This window comes from Schistocerca gregaria, chromosome X, assembly GCF_023897955.1.
Source record: "Schistocerca gregaria isolate iqSchGreg1 chromosome X, iqSchGreg1.2, whole genome shotgun sequence".
NCBI lineage: Eukaryota > Metazoa > Arthropoda > Insecta > Orthoptera > Acrididae > Schistocerca > Schistocerca gregaria.
In genome coordinates, this window is record NC_064931.1 from 109,809,498 (window position 1) to 109,822,978 (window position 13,481).

The 13,481-nt window shown below is 44.1% G+C and overlaps 1 protein-coding gene across 1 annotated transcript in view; it reads left to right on the forward strand.

Annotated features, from left to right (window-relative positions):
* The window catches only part of LOC126299170 (dystrophin, isoforms A/C/F/G/H), a 2,370,611-nt gene that overhangs the window by 434,770 nt on the left and 1,922,360 nt on the right, over positions 1-13,481 (forward strand). The window lies entirely within an intron of this gene.

Below are 13,481 nucleotides of genomic sequence, written 5' to 3' on the forward strand. Positions count from 1 at the left end.
AATAAGGTAGTATAAAAAAGTATATTTCAAAAAACGATCAGTAAAAATGTAATAATGTGCCACTCTGTTTGTGTAACCATGCTATTCTCTGCATGTTCTAGATTAAAAAAGCCCACTGATGATGGTGATATTTGTCGCCGAAACTAGTATGGGAAAATAAAGAAATTAAACATATAACAAGGTGTTTTGCATCAAGGCGGACTCAACTTCTGATATTGTTGCTGGATTACTTTTATCGATTATCTTAATTTGGCTGTATAGATTACACATTTAGTGTTTTCAAAGATAGTAATTTACAATTTTTTCGATGACTCTATACAGGGTTTGCCGATAAATATTTACAGCTAGTATGATACATTCCTCTTGAGAGATAAGAACTTGACCAGTGTTATGTCTACTCGTATAATGCCCCGTTCTGCCCTGCAAGAGAGTAGAGTGTACCTGATAAACTTTGCGAAAATCCTCTTCATGGGTGAATGATGTGTCCTACATCTTAGAGTACAATGATCGCTTTGGAAAGGTTGTTTCATAGTAAGTATGTGTACAGGTATTGCATTTTGTGTTTATGTGTGTGTGAATTTTTTTTTTTTTTTTGCCTCATTCGTTCCTTGTCTTAATTTCTGTAGAACATCTGCACACCTCAAAAAATAACACACTTCATATGTAGCATACAGGTGATACAAGGGCCAAGGTTAGAATATCAGTATCTTGTCATGAAATTGAAAAATTCTTCAGGCACTGCTCTATAATAAGGAAACTGACTAGCCATGTCTAGTGCCTCACGCAGAAAGAATCTCTCAACTCTTGGTTCTTTCCGCATCTGCATAGGAACCGTACAAGAGATTGTTTCAGAAATAACATTGGAAAAACATATTCTCCAGCAGAGCCATTCCGAGTATAAATGTGCTGTAGTTAAGACACTGGATTCATGTTGAAGATGCGTGAGTCTCAAATCCCCAACCGGAAGAGCTGTGTTATGTTTTTTATTAGTCCTCAAAATCACTTCATTCAACGCTTTGAATTTGATGTGGACGGGACATTGATTTCTAACTTTCCTAATTGTCTAGTACTTACATTGACCGTAAACGTTACTACATTGACGATTTGATGTTTATTAGAGCCATAGTGTGTCTTTAAAGGACACACATTACTGAAGAAGTGGGTGGAGAACAGTTGTGTGGTAGCTGGACTAATAGCCGGGGGCAGTTCGTAGGACGCATCGTGTATAAAACAGCAGACCCGAGCCGACAGGGCAATTGATCAGCTGCTCTGTCCTTACCCATGCACATATAAAATTCCGGCAGGCTTTTTTGAATTATTCAACACGATTTTTTTTACCGTTGCAGACGCCTAGGTTTGCATACATCTGTGTGTGGAATGTTACCTATCGATGGTACCAGTGATGTATTCGAGATATTTTCGGTAGCATACCCCATAGTGGTTGGACATGCTCCTGTGTGTGTGACGCATTCATAAAAAGTTACAAATTTGTGCTCAGTGACAGATAACTGTCAGAAACTTAGTCCTTCCATATTTATGTACCCGATAGTCATCACAAAAGCGTACGTGTATATCGCCTGCGTCCCCTGCTTTTACATTTATCTGTCGGAACAGTTACACGTAACGCATAGTTGTATCACTCACTACGACAGTGCCAGAGCAGAAGTACGTTAAGGGATGTGATATAATCGACAGCTGAGCTCTTAAATTTCTGCGTGAATACTTCCTGGATGGATCTATACGATAGTGGTCATGTTAGCATTACTCCCGAATATTTTGGTATTTCCCCATACTTTGCGCTGTTCCCATTCAACGAGTTACAGCTTTCGTTTTGCCTGGTTGTGACTGACGGTGGATGAAGGCTTTGGAATTGTCTCAAATCAAATCCACCAAAGGAGCACGGACCGATAATGTGCAGTGGCTGTGGTATTTGACTTCTGCTCAGCTGGTATCTTGTTAAATTTCTGGCTGAAGATCATTCAGAGGAAAACTGGTATGGCTATTTGGAACGCCCACATTCAGTGCCTTCAACCGTTCTTTAAAGGCTGAAATTCTTTCTAAAATTGTAACATAGAAATGAGGGGGCACTAAGAGTTGTAAGTATAATGTACGACAATCAGTAAAACGAGTCCATATCCTAGGAGGAAGTAAATGGTAAACCTGTGTGGAGGAACAAATTACTGCTGACTGTAAATGTCAGTGAATGCAGTTGCGCTTAAGAATCGTGGTACATGAGATTCAGACGTGCACATTTTTGCGTGTTATTTAATACAGAGTTTCATCCACTATTCAATTTTAATTACAACGCTAGCCAATTTGCTGCTTTTCGCAAGACTAATTATATGACTTCATTTGTATGAATACCTCGCTTGAAAATACATTAAACCTAAAAAAATGTTGCAGTTGGATTAATTTGTCGCTATTTCAGACGTTTGCGTTGACAAAGTACCACAGGAACACGAAACTGATTTCAAGGCAGTTCATTGTAGTTTGTTACTTGTGTACTGAAATTACAATGCAATTGCTTTTGATATGCAAAGAACAAGTTTTATGGAGTATACATAAAAACACATCGACATATATGTACACCAACTGTAGATACGCATACGTACACATGAATGCATGAAGGTACGATCAGAATCTTCTTCTTGGTCTTCATTATCATCTATGTCAATTCTTGGTCCTTGTGTTCAGTTCCCTTCTTTCACAACTAACCTCACCACCTCGTAGTAGATCTGCTCAATAATCGTGTTCCTTTTGGTATATATTCAATTTTGGTTTTAGTTATTCTCTTATCTGCTGCCCGATTTACATGTTCTTTCCATCGTCTCGGACATTTTTATATTATTTGAGTAATATTTTGAATTTTTCATTGTGAACCAATATCTTCGTTTTCTTCCATGCCCATAAAACTGGGACGGTTATGTATCTCAAAAATGTTATTTCATTGCCTATATTTTTCGTTCGTCATTTTTCCTTAAAACGCTTTTCTCGCTGCCATACTGAAAAGCTGGTAATGGGCATTGCCTCATAAAATTTAAGAAGGGTCTGCTAATGAAATTTTCTTTCCAGTGCTCGTCGTAGACACCATAGCCATCTGCCTTAGGGGAACAGTGGCTGTCTTGCAAATTTGTGTCTAATAGTAGGTGATTTTAAGTTCTTTCATACTGATCTTCAGCGTCACTTCCGACCGCCAGTTACTGATTGCTACTCGGGTATCACGTCTGGAGATGGTCGTTATCTGTTCGGGTCCTCGTAATTTTTTACTAGTTTTCCGGCGCAGACTTCTTCGATTCATTTATGGTGTTCTACCATCCTGCAACAACAAAGAAATAACTTTTTTAGGGTATGTTGCTCTTGTCACTGGACAGGGAAAACGTTCATTCATTACCCTGCATAAAAATATTTTCTCTGCCTCGAGATGACTGGGTGTTGTGTGATGTCCTTAGGTTAGTTAGATTTAAGTAGTTCTAAGTTCTGGGGGACTGATGGCCATAGATGTTAAGTCCCATAGTGCTCAGAGCCATAAAAATCTTCTTGAGTTGACGCATAAGAGAAACTTTACTTTTTTCTCTAAATTGCGTTACATAACACTGAAGGTGTAAAGTACCATTTGGGACACCCAGTATTTGATTTCGTTTGTGACGAAATATATAAAAAATATTTCCAGTGGATAAGCTGGACGGAACTTGATACCTAAACTACATATACTAATGGACCATTATCCATTTTTCTCTTGTTACGTAGTGAATTCGTCTGAAAAAGTCTACATCTACATTTTGTGTTTAAGCGCTGGTGCAACATAGCAACTCCTAAGTACCAGCTGTGTGCCAGTTGTAAACAGGAAACATTTACTCTCCGCGTGGGTGGCGGTCAGGTTAATTGGTTTCTAATTATCCGGGTGTAAGATGAAGGTGGCTGTCGACAGTATGAGAAGTGCGTTTTCGCGTGTATGTAGGCAGTGTTCCATGTGAATGTGACTCTCTGCAAAGTTACGATCATTTTTTCGGCGGCCATGTAATCAGAAGTCGAGCGCAAACTCAGTTGAACAAAGGTGAGGAAATAAATCGCTACGAAACTGTCGAAGGAATCATTCTGGCACTCAAAGTATCGTAACCAAAAATAACTTAAATCCAGATGGCCGAATGGAAATTTTAAACCAACTCAGACTGCTGTGAGGAACATACGAGGAGCGTTCAGGAAATAATGCAACACACCTTTTCACTAAAGAAGGTTGATTTTATTCAGGATTCCACTACACATTTTATTCCCCAGTCCTTTGATTACAAAACCCGATTTTTCAATTTATTCTTCGTCCAATGCGACGGTCTTCCGCCATCTTACTGGGAGGATCTCTGTATCGCAGCCAACGACTTGTTGTATCAGTAACCTTCGCATCATCCACCTACTGTATACATCATTGGCACAAACATATAGAAGGTGCAAGATGAGGGCTGTTGCATGGATGGGGAGAGACAGTCCAATGAAGTTTATGAGTTGCGCAGACTCGTGTGAGGCTCTACGTTGTCATGGAGAAGGAGAAGTTTGTTTGCATTTTAGTGGCGACGAACACTCTGAAGTCGTTTCTTCAAATTCCTGAGGGTAGTACAGTACATTTCCGAGTTGATGCGGAAGGACATCAAACAGAATAACCCCTTCCGAGGCCGTGAAGACTGTCGCCATGACTTTACCGGCTGAGGGTGCGGCTTTAAACTATTTCTTCGGAGGAGAGGTGATGCGGCGCCACTCCATGGACTGCCGTTTTGTTTCCGGTTCGAAGTGATGAACCCATGTTTCATCACCGGTGACGATGTTCGACAAAAGATCCTCATGATCGGCCTCGTGACGCGCAAGCAATTCCATACAGGTGGTCCTTAGTTGCTCTTTATGGTCTTCTTTCAGGCGGTGAGGAAACCAGCGGGCACACAGCTTCGAATACTCCAACTGGTGGACGAATGTGTCAGCAGTACCAACACAGCCGTCCAGTTGCGCAGCGAGGTGCTTGATTGCGATTCGTCGATCATCTCGAATGAGAGTGTCCACACATTTCAGGAGTCACAGCTGTGTGCGGTCTGCCGGCACGCGGTAGATTGGACAGGCTTGGCGACCTTGTTGCGATGACGATAGGCGTGTGGCACGACGACTCGCCGTGCTCTTGTTCACTGCCAGCTGTCCGTAGACGTAGTGCAAGCTCCTATGAATATTTGCGGTGTTCTGGTTTTCCACCAAAATTAAGTCAACGACAGCTCTCTGATTAGAACGCACTTCTATTACAAACGACATTTTGAACGCTACCTATAGCGCCGCCACCTATCGGAACTATTGTTATTAGTATCCTCTGAAGGAAGGCCCAGGCTGGCCGTTGTGGACGAGCGGTTCTAGGCGCTTCAGTCTGGAACCGTGTGACCGCTACGGTCGCAGGTTCGAATCCTTCCTCGGGCATGGACGTGTGTGATGGCCTTACGTTAGTTAGGTTTAAGTAGTTCTAAGTTCTAGGGGACTGATGACATCAGATGTTAAGTCCCATAATGCTCAGAGTCATTTGAAGCATTTGAATTTGAAGAAAGGCCCAACAAGTCATTCAGCGGAGAAAGAAATAGGCTGCTGTGTGTAAACTCTGTATACTGGCTTTAAACATCGCAGTCATTGAGAACCCTGAACAGAAAATCTCCTTTGCCTGTCTCTTATGTTCTTGCTGCTGGCCAGAATTGAAACTGTATCGTTCCTACGTTCCGAATCCTAGCTCTGCAACTTCATGTATTTGTCCACCGTTTGACGTTGTCTTTTTGACCTAGGCTTCAATTTTGTCGAAGCGCTGAACAACTGGAAATATAACTTTCCTGTTAAAACGACGTTATTTATTGGACAGCCGCTGTTACTTTACGCTTTGTCTATGTGTCCGCACCCGGTAGCTCAATGGTCTGCGTGACGGATTTTCAATCCTCTGGGCGCGGGTTCGATTCCCGGCTGGGTCGGGGAATTTTCTCCAGGGACTGGGTGTTGTGCTGTCATCATCATAATTCTTTCATCCTCCGTCGACTGTAGGTCGCCGAAGTGGCATCAAATTGAAAGACCTGCACCCGGCGAACGGTCTGCCCGAAGGGGGGCCCTAGCCATACGAATAAATAAATACTTTGTCTATGTAACAATAATTCTTGTAGTTTTAATTAAGTGCCGTGAAACTTTGAAAACTGTACAATAGTCAGTGTTGGGAACGAAAGGACTGCGCTGACTGATATATAAAAATACAGGTGTAATGTTTACACTTTCTCCTGTCATCAGAATTCTCTTCTGTTGTTAATAAATAGTTTGTAGCTTCCAGGAACATAGAGGAGAGTGGTACTACTAGGTTCGACATGAACGATCGTCTCGAAAATCTTGGAGACGTTGTTTATACAGATAACTGAAAGGCATTGCAGGAATATTTTGACTTGATGTTATGGAGGTAGCTGTGGTGCTCAACAGAGCTTTAGCACGCTAAAACTGCGGTCTTACTGTACCAGTTTTACGACTTCTTCTGCAAACGTGAGGTCCTTGTACTTCGATGCATCATACTGCATGTTGTAAAACACCTAGAGATGCTTATATCAGGAACTATAAGCGCAAGTAGGTTGAGCTACAATTTCTATTGCTGTAGTTACAAATGTTCAAATGTGTGTGAATTTCTATGGGGCCAAACTGCTGAGTTCATCGATCCCTAGACTTGCACACTACTTAAACTAACTTATGCTAAGAACAAAATACACACACACACACACACACACACACAAACACACACACACAAGCGCGCGCGCGCGCGCGCGCGCGCGTGACATGGTGCCTCTAACCGCGCGACCACTTCACGCGGCTGTAGTTACATAGTACACACTAATTGGCATGTACTGCAGTAGTATTGCATTTAAATCACGTTACGGACGAAAATAACTTTCGCGCCGACAGCTAGCTCGTTTAAAGACCAACAGCGCAAGAGAAAGATACAAACGTTACATCAGTGCGAAGTTCTAAGACTTTTCCAAACCGTTCGTTGCCACGTATGCGGCACAGAGAGAATTCTCAGACCTGCAGATACTGTCAGAAATCGCTTATAAAACAGCCTTGTAAATTGCTATTGATGCAAATCGCCGCACGATCGAATATACATGAAATATGCAATAATCTCACGGGCGTAAACACACCGAACGAGCTGAGGATTTCTCAGTGATTGTGTCACATGGTGACTCGTAACCAAAATGGTAGAAGAACAGCCGCAGACGTTTTTAATACTTACAAAATGAGAGGTTTTGGCCTTGGAAAGCAGCAGATGTGGTGTGAGATGCCGGGGGCGGCGGCAGCTGCGCACGCTGATGTCAGCTCGAGGCGCACCTGACGTCATTAGCCATGCGCTTAGAATTCCCTCAGCGCTCGTCGCAGCCGGCCGTGTCGAGCCAACTGCGTATGTGCGGCCTTACCTGTCCTTAATGATGCTGCGCATGCCACCCATGTCGCCCTGTGTCTGGCGTGGCCACGCACTGCAGCTTCCAGGGCCACAGCGTGCTCTCCGTTTTCGTCCCCGAGAAGGATGAAATTATGCTTATTGCTGGATTATAGCAGCCACAATAGATTTTCTTTCCTTGTAAACGCCCTACCGCATTTGTACGTGAAAGACACTGAAGCGCCAAAGAAACTGGTACAGGCATGCGTATTCAAATACAGAGATATGCAAACAGGCAGCGCGGCGCTGCGATCGGCAACGTCTGTATAAGACAACAACTATGTGGCGCAGTTGTTAGATCGGTTACTGCTGCTTCAATGGCAGGTTATCAAGATTTAAGTGAGTTTGAACGTGCTGTTATATTCGGCGCAACCCATCCGCAAATTGCTGCAGATTTCAATGCTGGACTACCAACAAATGCCAGCTTGCGAACCATTCGACGAAACGTCATCGATGTGGGCTTTCGGAGGCGAAGGTCCACCCGTGTACCCTTGATCACTGCACGATACGAAGCTTTACTGCTCGCCTGGGTTCGTCAACACCGACATTGAACTGTTGATGACTGGAAACATGTTGCCTGGTCAGACGAGTCTCATTTCAAATAGTATCGAGCGGATGGTCGTATACGGGTATGGAAACAACCTCATGAATCCATGGACCCTCCAGGTCAGCAGGGGACAGTTCATGCTGGTGGAGGCTCTGTGATGGTGTGGGCGCGTACAGTTGGAGCGATAAGGGACGCCTGATACGTCAAGATACGATCCTGACAGGTGACACGTATGGAAGCATCCTATCTGATCACCTGCATCCATTCATGTGCATTGTGCATTCCAACGAACTTGGGCAATTCCAGCAGGACAATGTGATACCTCACACATCCAGAATTGCTACAGAGTGTCTCCAGGAACACTCTTCTGAGTTTAAACACTTCCGCTGGACACCAAACTTCCCAACCATGAACATTATTGAGCATATCTGGGATGCGTAGCAACGTGCTGCTCAGAAGAGATCTCCATCCCCTCGTACTCATGCATTTACGGGCAGCCCTGCAGGATTCATGGTGTCATTGCCCTCCAGCACTACTTCAGGCATTAGTCGAGTCCATGCCACGTCGTGTTGAGTCACTTCTGCATGCTCGTGAGGGCCCTACACAATATTAAGCAGGTGTACCAATTTCTTTGGCTCGTCAGTGCCCATTCGCAGTAGCGAATATGGACAAACGTCAGCTGTATAATGGAATGCTGGCAGTGAAAGTTTGCCCCGGATCGGGATATTAACCCACTTATCGCGAGTGGTCGCCTAATCATTAGACTATCCGAGTACGACTCGTGACCAGACCCAAACTCCTGTATGTTGTCTACCATGTGCATACAACCTGCACTCGTATATTCATTACGTATATTCCCGTATAGGGGAGACATTTTAATTGTGACAGCGGATAAATAAGACACTGCAGTACCTGTGTGTTTCACAAGTACGATGCAGTGTTCCTTGCATCGACTTCTGAGCAACACAGGCACTGTGTAATACCGTTCCTGCTGCATTTGAGTCGTAACTAGATGCTCCAGTTGCTACGATGGTGTGCAAAACGTAACGATGAAAGTAACTTTTACATGGCGAGACGCTGCCAAGTAACATAGCTCGACCATATATAGAAAGAATTGCTATAGTATAGCACATAGAGAGTAACTAAAATAAATACGCAGTGACACGAAGAGAAATGACGCGTTTATTAAAATACAATAATTACACTGAAGTCATCGCGATTAAAAAGACCGGACATGGTTGTTAATAGGGTGTGTGATCACTACGTACGGCAACGCACGCTCTGCTACGTGCTGCCATGCTGGCTACAAGCTTAATAAGGAGTTCTCGTAGTAGGGCGTTCCATTCTTCCACCATTGCGGTTGAGAACTTCTGGATGGCTGTTGGTGCAATACGTCTAGTCAACGCATCCCACATGTGCTCGATGTGATGTAAGTCAGGGAAACGGGCAGTCCATTCATTCGCCGAATATTTCCTCGTTCCAAGAGCTCCTTCACCTGCGCTGTTCGATGCGGTCACATATTTTCATTCACAAAAATGGAGCCTGGGCCAAATGCACCCCTGAAAAGACGCACCTGAGAAAGGAGTACAGTGTCAAAAAAACGTTGGCTTCTGAGAGCACAGCGTTCAAAAATTTTGAGATCAGCAAGCCCATGCATCATTTTCTTGCCCTTGCTGTAACATCTGGACCACTAAATAACCACGTTCGCCATTACTGGACGTCCTGTGATACGGCTCGTGGTGAAAACACGTAATGCACCAGGGAACAGTATGGAATGTGATCTTTTTGGTGTTCCGGGTGCTGTGGTGTGGAGAGGAATAATGTTGCATGGCCCTACTGACCTATAAATCTTCGAACACGATATAGACTAACCGTCCAACGTCGTTGTGACACTACTGTGCATTTTTTCAGACTGTGACTTCATTTTCGTGGGTGACTATAGCAAATGGCAGCATTCAATAACGTAGGTGGAGGAGCTCTTGGGACGAGAGTAATAGTAGTAGTAGTAGTAGTAGTAGTAGTAGTAGTAGTAGTAGAAGGGTTTTGGGCGTACGACAGCAAGGTCTTCAGCGCCCGTTCAGAAACATAGTGAGACGGGTGTCAAGAAAAATCCCAGAACAGGAATATAAAACGAAACAGAAGACATGGGTAACAATCGTTGAAAAACATGTGCTCACCCACATCAAAGCCTGGGATGAAGCAGAGCGTCAGCAGTAAAACATGGACAACACAGGAAGAAAATGATAGCGTGAGCTAAGACAATGTAGCAGATGGAAGTGGCTGGCTGACCGCAAGGAAAAAAAGGGGAGGAGTCAGCCACTCTGCAATACACTAAAACCTCCATCCTAAAAGTTTAGGCCAGAGTCCAGACACATCACAAAACTTAAAAACCCTAGACACACACGTATCATCATTAGCTAAAACAGAAGGCAAACCCCATCAACTTGTGCTTCTGCCCGTGCATCACGGTATAAAATGCAGTCTGTTAAAATGTGCCGGACAGAGATGTGCACACCACAAGCATCACAAAACGGAGGATCCTCCCGCCGTAATAAAAAGCTATGTGCGAGAGGACAGTGCCCGATCTGAAGACGTGTGAGGGCCACCTCCTCCCGCCTGAGCAACCGGCAGGAGGAACGCCACGGCCGAGTGGTTGACTTTATCAACCGCAGTTTACTGGCCGTCACCGCCAGCCATTCGTCCTCCCACAACTCCATGCACTTCCTGTGGAGTGCAGCGATGGCTGACTGCAAGGGAATAGGACACTGGACCACATCCTGCTCTCTGCAGGCCTCCCGATCGGCCTGTTCATTGCCCCATATGCCGACATGACCCGGCACCCAGCAGAAGGATACTTCTGTACCCCGCCGTTGGAGCAAATACAGTTGGTCATGTTTCAGCTGGACCATCTCCTCAGTCGGGTACAGGTTCTGCAGTGATTGTAAGGCACTAAGAGAATCGGAGCAGAGAAGAAATTGATCGCCCCCAACCCGTCTCATCTGCTCCAGTGCCTTCAGGATCGCGTGGGACGAGAGCATATTCGGCGAGTGGACTGGTCTGCCCGTACCATAGACTTGAACCCCATCGAGCACGTGTGGGATGCGTCGAGAGGACGTGGTGGTGCACGTCCACATGCACCATCAACCACTCAACATTTTTCAATGGTGCTGGTGGAGGAATGGAACGCCACCACAAGAACTCATTACCGAGCTTGTGGCCAGGGTGGAAGTACGATTCAGATCTTGCGCTGCCCTCCGCAGTAATCACACAGGCTTTTGTTATGTCCAGCGGACCATCGTGTACCGCGGTGACTTCAGTATAATTACTATCTTTAAATAAAAACCTCATTTTTGTTCGTCTCGTATTTCTGTCAGTTATCTTCTGTTCTATATTGCAACAGTTCTTTCTATGTATGGTTAAAGTACATCGAGTCATGTTACTTAGCAGAGACATATACTGCGAAAGTTACTTTAAGCCTAAGTTAGCACACCAGTGTACTTTATTTTTAAAAAGTTTGTCAAAGTGTGGGAACTGATTTTGTATGGAGTGAGGGGAAAGTATTGATACTGGAATGACCACGAAGTTATTCTTGTCCTTTATTTAACTGAAAAGAAGTGGAGTTTATCTTCATTGGAGGAAAAGAGAAGTATAAATCCTGTTTTATTTGCTGATTTAACAAAATCTAAGTGCTTCGCAACTACCCTATATCCTGCAAAAATAGTAAACTTCCAAACTACTATACTAAGCCACTCTAACACCGTCAGTGGCTTGTGACTGAACATCGACTTAATTTTGTGGGCAGAAACAGGTATGTGGCTTTACTCATTCGGAAGTTTTCGTTTTTTCCAAATGTTGTAGTGCAGTAATTGTTTTCCATACGCCTGTGATGTAAGAATTCAAATACCTAGGGCACTTTTCACAGAGAACTCGTGATGTGAAGCAGAGATCAATGTCAGAATACAAGCAGGAAACCGATCTTACCACAGCCTATCACAACTGCTTCGGTCCAGATATCTCTTCAGACAGTTCAAGATTCGACTGTACAAAACCCTGATCCAGCCCGTTGTTCTATATGGCTGTGAGACGTGGAATATCCGGAAACAGGACTTCCATAAGCTCCTTGTTTTTTAGAGAAAAGTGCTTCGGAAGATCTTCGGTCCGGTTCTGGATGCAGATACAGGGGAATGAAGGATCAGATACAACCAAGAGCTTGAGGAACTATACCAGCAGCCCAACATAGCAGGAACTGTCAAAGCCAAACGAATGCAGTGGGCCGGCCATGTGGCCCGGATGGAGGATCACAGATGGCCTCGGAAGCTCCTGGATTTCACTCCTACAGGAAAGAGACCGCCAGGGAGACCCAATAAGCGTTGGAGGGATGGACTTCATCAAGATTTAAATCAAGTGTCAATAGATGTGAACGGATGGCGGATAGCAGCAATGGACAGAATACAGTGGAGGAGGAAACTTGTAGATGCGTGCGGTCCACTGGGCCTGATCACGTAGTAGTAGTAGTAGTAGTAGTAGTAGTGTGATGTAAGGGAGTCAATACAACAGTTTCATGCGTGTTAATTGGCTTGGAAAAGATTTTTAAACGCGTCGTCTTAGAGAGTCCCATCCTCCTTATGAGTTCCCTGATATCCACAAGGGAATCTTACTCTTTTTTTTATTATTAGGACATGTACGATGAAACTGATAACCTCACTTCACCGTGCTCAACAAATCGGAAAAATCAGTTTACAACTACTATTCACGTAAAACTGCTAAAACCCGTAAAAGTTACTTTATCAGATTAAAAATATAGGTTCAAGCCCAACATGCCGGTCCCTTTGCGAACACTGGTGGGTATACTTGCCAATAAGAATATGCTATTTGCAGATTTCATGATAAATCGTAGAACAAATTATAAAACGCCCGTCAGGTGCCATCTCGTGTGCTCTGTTCGTAAGTAGCTACTTCAACACCATAGTACTTTGCTGAGTGTAATTCTGTTTTACGCATTTTGCCTGTAATTTCATTCGACTTTGATTCTGCTCATACGTTTAGATTTGTAGTCTGGCGCCAATTGAGTCCTCCACGACACACCCTCTTTTCACAAAGAAATTCTGTTATTTGTGTATTTGAATCGCACTTCCACCCTTATTACAGCCTTTGAATTCGGTCTAATACGTTACGATCACTTAAGCATAATGTATTAGGTCCGCAGCTCGTGGTCTACTGCCTAGCGTTGCTGCCGCTGGATTACGGGGTCCCGATATCGATTCCCGGCTGGGTTGTGGATTTTCTCTGAACGAAGACTGGGTGTTTGTGTGGTCCTCATCATGTCATCATCATTTCATCATCATCATCATCATTCGTGACAGTGGCTAAATTGGACTATGTAAAAAATTGGAGTGTATAAGAATTGGGACTTGCTGTTGGCACTTATGACCGCGGAGTTGAGCGCCCCACAAACCAATCATC